Source organism: Pantherophis guttatus, chromosome 8, assembly GCF_059756535.1.
Source record: "Pantherophis guttatus breed Tessera chromosome 8, ASM5975653v1, whole genome shotgun sequence".
Taxonomy (NCBI): Eukaryota; Metazoa; Chordata; class Lepidosauria; order Squamata; family Colubridae; genus Pantherophis; species Pantherophis guttatus.
In genome coordinates, this window is record NC_142070.1 from 34,929,922 (window position 1) to 34,935,921 (window position 6,000).

A 6,000-nucleotide genomic window follows, 5' to 3' on the forward strand; every position below is an offset into this window, starting at 1 on the left:
TATATTCCATTTCCCAAAGTCGTATTATTTGAAGGATTATATTACTAGGATGGGAAGGCAGAATTAAACATATTTCCATCTTAATCATATTAGTATACATGCTCTTGAATAATCCTTGAGGGATTATCTAGATTATCTACAACATAATGTTCAACAGCTTTTAGGGATGTACATACATTTTTGTACATTCTCCATGTAATTTGCACATTGTCCAGATATCAATATACTTCAAAAAGCAAACATATTGTTTCAACAATATGGCCATACCACTGTTGTGACCCCGGCCCCGGAGGCTGATTTATCTTCGCATGCTGAGTTGGAGGATGATATGGAGGAGGAGAGAGCTATCACAAGCTATGTGCTGGAGGGGCTGTCTTCACTGGTGAGTCAGCAAGAACTGACAGTTGCTGATGTGCCTCTGGACCCCAGTCAAATTGAGGAGGAAACAGAGGCCGGTAATGACGAGGGGGAACCCCTATTGGATGCAAGAGAGAGAGACACAGGAGACATCGTAGAGAACAGCTATTGACACATCCCAAGAGGTGTAGTAAGGAGATGTGGGGCCACACCCTACAAAGTATAAAAGGGGTGTGACTGGGCTGGAAAGGCGTGGTGAACAATTTGTTGGCATTTTGGATGCAGTGGATTTATAATTGTTAGTTTGGAGGGTTTTTTGACAAGAGTCTGCATTCCTGCATTAGCCTGCTGGCCGTCTGCCAATACCTTTGGAACATTGCCCGGTAACTATTGGATTAATATACGCTTTGGAAGAGAACTATTTATTATAGGGCCAGCTTTAGTCTCTCTAGCCTGTGTTTGTTACTGCCGGGACAGAACAATCACTATGTTTAGACATTCATATTACCTGGGATCCAACCACTGATATTCTTTGAACAAATCAACTGGACTAAAGAAAAAATACAGCATGGCTAAAGGCTTCTTTTCATATTAATCATCTGTCAATCTGCTGAGTAGTAGAAGGATTTTGAGAAAATATAGCACTCTTCCTCATTCATGCAGTAGAGTTTACTGAGTTACCCTCTCATACACATCATTATAAAGTTGAGAAATGGCTGATCGTTAACAATATGATGGAAAGGAAAAGGATTAAGACCCCAGTGTCTATAAATAAATTTAACAATTAACCCATATTCTGTCACCAGGGTCAGTTTTGTCTGAGAACAGGTTTGATTTAGGGTTACCAGGCTAAAAAACAAAGAATCTGAGTTTTTAGTCTTGCCTTAGATATGAAAGCTGGCTGGGTGACTTTGACTCCCTCTCAGTCCATGCCTTAAGCTCATCAACAACACAGTTGGTCAATTCCTATCCCAACCACACTTGGTTGATAAAAAAATAAAAATAAAAAACCTGCACTTGTGGGAAAAACATTAGGAAGAAAAAACAATTTGTCACCATACAATCTCCAAATGGGCAAAATTCCTCAGAAAACATTTTTACTTGTTATTTAATATGTATAAACACTAAATTGGTTTTCAGAAACAGGCTATACTAAAAGTGCATAGTTTCTGGTTTCTTTTTCTCACTTTTTAAAGGGGAAGAGTATGTTGATGTGTTAAAACTGTAGATAAATTCTGCAAGTTTTAAATGAGATTTAAATAAACTCTAGAAACAAATGAAAGTTAGAGATAAGCAAACGTCCTCTTTTCCTTGGTGGTTCAGATATTTTTCAAACAATTTACTGGCTAAAGGCTGTAATAAATTTTAAAAATGAAATTGCATTTTTCAAGTGATAAATGGTTATTCATGGACTAATGATAATTCTTTAGAGCATTAGTTCCATCTCTTTTTATTGCAAAAAAATCTTATATTTTATATTAGCTCTAAAACAACATTTTGGTTTCTTTAGAAGCAAATATCTCTAGAGCAGACTCAATGTCCTCCTGGAATAATATATATGAGGCAGAATATCAACATTTCCCTTTGTACAAGTTATTCTTTTACTAACAGTGTGAACCAAGAGGAATAGCTTTAACAACTGGAGACAGTTTTGAAGAGATTAATTATTATAATGCAAATCTGAAAAGAGGAGACGATATGAAATACGTATAATGTAAAAGAAATCAAAATATGATTGCTTTGTTCATGCCTTTTCCACAATACACTTAAAGATACTCAATAAAACTCATAGGAATTTCAAGTGGGCATAAGAAACAATGCCTGCATGATCAGCATATACAGAGTTAATGAACTGAATGTTGCAAGATGTAATGATAACCAGAGGCACATTTAGGAAAGGTCCATCAATAAGATTAGCAGGAAAGCTCATAAACTTTCATGAATTTGCATAGGCCACAACACATTGTGATTATTCCTCCTCTTATTTGTTCCTACCTATTTCTCTTTTGCATCCTGGGTTTTTTTTAAACCTTCTTATCTATGGATATGCTTCTGATTACCATTCGTGTTTGCATTATGGGCTTGTGAAAAATAATTTACTGTCTCCATTATGAACAGGAATAAAACAGTTTGATCTATAGGATTTGAGTTAAATTTATGATGATGATGATGATGATGATGATGATGATGATGATGATGATAATGATAATAATAATAATAATAATAATAATAATAATAATAATAATAATACCCTAAAGTAACTTTACAGGTTGTACTTTTAATGTATTCCTATTGTTATTCTTAAAACATTTTCTCCTTTATTAACATCTAATTAATACTTAAATTCCTTAATGTACTCCTTGTGGCTGTTTCTATCCTTAATTATTTTACCTAATTATTGTGCTGCATTAGAACAGTTTGGTTTTTGCTTTCCTATGGTATTTGTTCTTAGAAAGAGGTGAAGACAGATAGAAAAGTGGACTATTTTTTTTCTCCTATGCTAATGTTCTCTTTTAAACCATCCTCTGAAAAGCTAGCAACTGGACAACTGACTTCAGTCCAACTCCTGGACTAGAATTGAAGTTTCTCTGTGAGTCCTTTTGCCACACTCCTTGACTCCTTCACCAATTTTTATGCTTGCCTGCTATTGATGCTGTAGGAATTCTTTCCTTTGTTGATACTCCTCCTGGTGTTGTTGACTGCATACCATTTGCTCTTTTTTTCTTTAGCATCATCTTCAGATGATGTAGCAATAATACTTAGTGCTGGGCATTATTGATGTCAGTTCCTCTGCCCAACAGGAAAAATTATTTATTTCTCATTGTTTCATAAACTCAAAGGTCATCTTAGTAATGAATTGGTCATCTTAGCCTTTTTCCAGAAGAAATTATATTAGATATGTATGTCTTAAGCTGTTTGTGCAATGAAAAGTGCTATTCAGTAATTCATCTGAATTGATCCACATCCCTATTTTAAAATAGGGCTGTGGCTTGGATAAAATAGGCAATTTTATCCAAGAAAGACTGACCATCACCTATGTAGATAGATGAACTATGGGCCAACAGCAAAGTCATTTCATGAAGACTGCAGTTAACCTCATCAGACAGGACAAAAATATATGTTTTATCTAAATGGTCTCTAGGCATGGTGTTTGCCTTTTTTTCCTTTTCTCTAATAGTATATTTCTTGCTTTCAACATGTTATTCAAAAATATTCAACATATTTTTTCTACTTTTGAGATCTTACTGCTGAACTTTCTGCTTTGGCAGCCTAGGATCCTTTTCATTACAGAAACCTGCCACCTGCTATCCGTGAAATATATAGATTCATTAAACCATTTTTAAATCATTGTCTTTTCCATTTGATTTTAAATTGAGCTCATACACAGTACTGTTTAACATAGTTGTTAAACATTGTTAAATAGCTTTCTGAAAAATCTAAACATATGGATGGAGGGCTGGTTTCTAATCTTTAGTTTCATAAGTGACATTAAAAAAGATTAGTTAAAATGAAAACAGTGTGCAGATATCCTGCTGTGGACACAAAACACCTTTCTGCTTTTTAAAAAGTTTCTACATAGTTTATGAGAGCCAGCTTGGAATAGTGGTTAAGGCACGAGGAAGCTGTGCATTCAAGTCCTGCCTTAGGCCCAAAACTAGCTGGCTGGCCTTGGGTCAGTTATTTTCTCTCAGTCCTTGACAAACCACTTTTGAAAGTGAGGAGTTGCTGAGAAGTAAACTGCAGGAACTTGTCCAGGCAGTCTCTAACAATAGGACATGATTGAGCAGAAGAGATACAGAGAAAGAGAGAGAGATATAGTTTCTAGTTTCTACCAAAATCAGTCTTAGTTGTTGTTGTTGTTTTTTTGCAGTGAAAAGTATTAGGATTATGCTCAGGGTTGTGTAGTGATACAGAAAGGCAAAAATGAGATTTCTATTGACTATGCACCATAAGGACTTCTTTAAGCTAATGTACTTCTTCCTAGGCTTGCAGAGATGCTAAACAAAGACATCTTTCCAAAAAGTGCTACAATATGCATCCATGAAAACAAATTTATTGGTGTTTGGTTTGCCAGTACAGATGGGAGAGATTTAAAAAAACAGGACATGTCATCCATCATAGGCATAGTGAGCAAGGTCTAGAGAGAACATGGCCAAAGCATAACTTGAATCCAGAAAGGATTTTTTAAAGCAAGCTTCATGTCCAATAGCTTATGCTGTACATATGAATTAAGCAGCTCAAGGCTGCAGTGTAAAAACTGTTGTCTAACTTTTCCCACAAACTCTGATTCTATTATTTTATAGTACCTGGGGATCTGATTTCCTCTATCTTCCAATGTTTAATCCAGATTAGCAACTTTAACACCTCCTCTGTTGGACATACTTCATTGCAGTCAGTGGGTTATATGAAACTGGAGTAAATAGAAAGATTTCCCTCTTATTGTTACAGCTGTACAATAAATAAATAACTCATTTTGGTAACTTTTATCATCATGTCAATAAAGAATATTACAAACAAAGTTGGTAATATCAGTGCTTCTTTCCCTAATTTTATAACTATCAAAATAATATTAAAAAGGGAAATTGTAACAGAAATAATTTTGCTTTCCATGGTAGGGCTAGTAGCTCAATTCTTTTAGTTCGGGATAAGATTGTAGGGTTTGTTTGTCTGTTTTTATGTCTAATACTGCTTAATACATGGAAAATACTGACTCTTGTCACCCATAATTAAATGAACTTGTAAAGGGAAAGAATATTTTACAACTGAAGGATTTTACATTTTAATAATTCACATTTTAGCTTGATTGACTTTTTAAACCTAGAAACCAAGAAACATAAAAAAAACTGATGGCAGAAGAAGATCTAGTGGTCCTTCAAGTCTGTCCTTTGAGTTTATTTTTATTTTTTAATTCTTTTGTCGGATGATAGGCATGTGTTTGCTCCAACCATGCTTAAACTGAGTTTCTAATAATTGACCCACTATCACTGCTGGAAGATGGTTCCAAGGTTCCACTACTCTTTCTAACATTACTGTTGAACTCGCGTCCTGTCAGTATGAGGGTACGCCCCTGTGTCCTTGGTTTTACTTAATATTGAAAATACTGTTTTCTGGAACATTATTAATATCTTTAATATATTTAAAGATCTCTATCTTTCTCTTCTGTCCACAGAACCTAACAGACATTAATATCTCTCCTAACATGTTTTGCCCCTCAGACTTTGCGCCATTTTTGTTGCCCGTCTCAGGACTCATACAATTTTACCAATATCTTTTTTTAAGACAGAGCTGGACACAGTATTCCAAATGGGGCCTGACTAAAACCCTGTATACAGGGGTGGCATTCACTTACCTTTGATACCAGTTCACAAATGTGACTGCACCCGCCACGTCCACACATGCGCAGGACCTTCTGCGCATGCACAGAGCTTCAAAAACAGGACACAATGACATACAAGTGAGTGGGCGGAGCCTCCCGTTGCCACCGTTACCAATTAGAACCGACTGAATACTGCCACTGCCTATATAGTGGGATTAAGACCTCCTTTTTCCTGCTGGTGATCCCTAACCCTAACCCTAACTGATTCATCCCAGAATTTTGTTTGACTTCACAGCTGCCTGGCCGTAATGTTTACTCATTTTGCA

At 35.7% G+C, this 6,000-nt stretch overlaps 1 long non-coding RNA gene across 1 annotated transcript; it reads right to left on the minus strand.

The window, feature by feature from the left end:
• Window positions 1-267: 267 nt before the first annotated feature.
• Window positions 268-5,788, minus strand: LOC132710408 (uncharacterized). Its single transcript, XR_009621104.2, has 3 exons — window positions 5,708-5,788; window positions 4,665-4,768; window positions 268-475 (listed from the first exon to the last, which is right to left on the minus strand). It is a non-coding gene; the product is annotated as an uncharacterized LOC132710408 (long non-coding RNA).
• Window positions 5,789-6,000: the final 212 nt, after the last annotated feature.